At 45.4% G+C, this 2,824-nt stretch overlaps 1 long non-coding RNA gene across 2 annotated transcripts in view; it reads left to right on the forward strand.

Annotated features, from left to right (window-relative positions):
• Nucleotides 1-2,824, forward strand: part of LOC106725617 — a 12,421-nt gene that overhangs the window by 7,818 nt on the left and 1,779 nt on the right. For both annotated transcript variants that reach the window (XR_001361546.1, XR_001361545.1), the window contains exon 2: nucleotides 371-1,173. This is a non-coding gene — a long non-coding RNA (uncharacterized LOC106725617). The remainder of the gene's footprint in view (nucleotides 1-370; nucleotides 1,174-2,824) is intronic.

The following is a 2,824-nucleotide window of genomic DNA, read 5'->3' on the forward strand; positions in this document are numbered from 1 at the left end:
CTTTTTTTTTTAAATATATTTTATTGATTTTTTACAGAGGGGAAGGGAGAGAGATAGAGAGTTAGAAACATCGATGAGAGAGAAACATCGATCAGCTGCCTCCTGCACATCTCCTACTGGGGATGTGCCAGCAACCCAGGTACATGCCCTTGACCGGAATCGAACCTGGGACCTTTCAGTCCGCAGGCCGACGCTCTATCCACTGAGCCAAACCGGTTTCGGCGGGGGGATACTTTTTGATGAGCAAATGAAGTCATAGATATTAAACACTTAGAACAGGATCTAGTACATGTTAAGTGCTGTATAAATGTTGGCTTTTATTATCATTTGAAGTTTTGTGAAAAAAAATCTCTTAAATTCACATGAACAGTTGAAGAATGAAAAACTCCCTCCAGAACTTCACATCCTCAACGTGGAGACGTCCAGGAAGACGTGGAAGCACGCGAAACCTCTAACAGCCACGGGCGGACGTACTGAGCCCTCTGGGCTGTCCAGGGCGAGTGCACCAACACTCTGTGCTGGATGAACCTGTTTGGGCGAAAAGCTTTGGGCACCTCCTCGTCTAAACTCTGCCACGTGTTTTCCATTTTCATTTCTGTTTTGATCTGTGTAGTGGCTTGAAGGGCATGCCCATCCCCTCCCAAGGTATGTCCACCTGAGACCTGTGACTGTGAGCTGACTTGGAAAAAGGGTTTTGCAGATGCGATTGAGGTAAGGATCTCGAGATGAAATCTGGGTTATCCGAGTGAGCCCTAAGTGCAATGGTAAGTGTCCTTACGAGAGAAAAGGCAGAGGGTGATAGAGACAGACACATGGAGACTGGGCTGATGCGGCCACAAGCCAGGAACACTTGGAGCCACCGGAGGCTGGAAGAGGCGAGGAATGACCCTCCCCTAGAGCCTCGGCGGGAGTGTGGCCCTGCTGACACCTTGATTTTGGATTTCCAGCCGCCAGAATAAATTTCTGTTGTTCTAAGCCACCAAGTTTGTGGTAATCAGGACACTGATATAATCTAGGGGCCTATCTTCTCCACCCTGAAGGCAGAGTTTCTCTGGCTTTCAGATACCATATCACAGGAGGAAACGGAGGCTTGGAAAGGGGCTGGAGTCAAAACCGGACCTCGGACCCCCAGAGACTCATCCGAGATCCAGGGGTCATTGTGGAAGCCTGCAGGTATTTTGTCCATTAAAATAATACAGAATGCAGCGCTGGCCGGGTAGCTCAGTTGGTGAGAGCATTATCCTGATACACCAAGGTTTCAGGTTTAATCTCTGATCAGGGCACATACAAGAAAGTGGAACAACAAATTGATGTCTCACTCTCTCTTTCCCTTCCTTTCTCACTAAAATCAATAAAAATTTTAAAAACATACAGAATGCTTATTGAGTTTTATTTTAAGGCAGTGGTTGAGAACACAAGGTTTGTTTGGTGTCTTGGTTGCTTACTTGGTGTGTGTCTTTGAACAAGAAACAAACCTCTCTGTGCCTCAGTTTCTCCTTCTATAACATGGGGATAAGGCCTGGCTGGATAGCTTGGTTGGTTAGAGTGTTGTACCGATACAAGAATCAACCGAATGTATAAGTAAGTGGAACAACAAATCGATGTTTCTCTCTCTCTCTCTCTCGCTTCCTCTCTCTCTGAAATCAATAAATAACATTTATTTAAAAATTCAAAACTTTAAAAATAATGAAATAAATAAAATGGTGATAAGGAAATAAGGTATCTCAGAAGGTGGTGATGTGGCGTATATGAGAACTGATCAACTTTACCGTTGGACATAGTTCTGGAAGTCTTTGCCAATGCTATAAGACAAGAAAAAGAAATGGCATGTAAGCATCGGAAGGCAAGAGATAAAACTGCCACTATTTTCAAGGAAAACCTAAGAAACTCAACAAACTATTTTAATATGAGAATTTGGCCATATTGCCTGTTAGAGGGTCAACTAACAATATTTAATAGCATGAATCAATTAGAAGTTATAGCAGAAAGAAAATGAGTTCATAAACTAGAAAAGTACCATCTGCATGTACATTGGTGACTCTCAAATTTCAACCTTGGACCCACAGCTCCCTCCTGCCTACTTGACATTCCCACTGGAATTTCTCAAAGGTGTCTCCCACCCTAAGGCGCTCTGTCAGAATTCTCAGCCTTGTTCACCAGTCTGATCTTCTGGTTCTAGTTACTGCCAGTCCCTCAAACCTAAACATTCTTCTTCTTTTTTAAAAATATTTTTTATTAATTTCAGAGAGGAAGGGAGAGGGAGAAAGAGATAGAAACATCAATGATGAGAGGGAACCATTGATCGGCTGCCTCCTGCACGCCCCCTACTGGGGATCGAGCCCGCAACCCGGGCATGTTCCCTTGACCGGAATCAAACCCTGGACCTTTCAGTCCTCAGGCCGACGCTCTATCCACTGAGCTAAACTGGCCAGGGCTAAGCATTCTCCTTGACTCCCCATCACTCTAGCACAGGCTGCCATCCGATCTTCCCTGGGCTTCCTGCTTCCATCCTTGACCACCTACAGTCCATTCTTCACTCAGAATAAGTCTAAAATACTTACCAACACCAGCCCTGGCCGGATAGCTCAGGTGGTTAGAGCATCATCCTGATACACCAAGGTTTTGAGTTTGATCCCAGGTAAGGGCATATACAAGAGTCAGCCAATTGCCCTAGCCAGTTTGGCCCAGTGGCTAGAGCATCGGCCTGTAGACTGAAGGGTCCCGGGTTCAATTCTGGTCAAGGGCACATGCCTGTGTTTCAGGCTTGGTCCCTAGTAGGGGGCGTGCAGGAGGCAGCTGATCAATGATTCTCTGTCATCATTGA

This window comes from Myotis brandtii, unplaced genomic scaffold, assembly GCF_000412655.1.
Source record: "Myotis brandtii unplaced genomic scaffold, ASM41265v1 scaffold1774, whole genome shotgun sequence".
NCBI classification, from domain to species: Eukaryota; Metazoa; Chordata; class Mammalia; order Chiroptera; family Vespertilionidae; genus Myotis; species Myotis brandtii.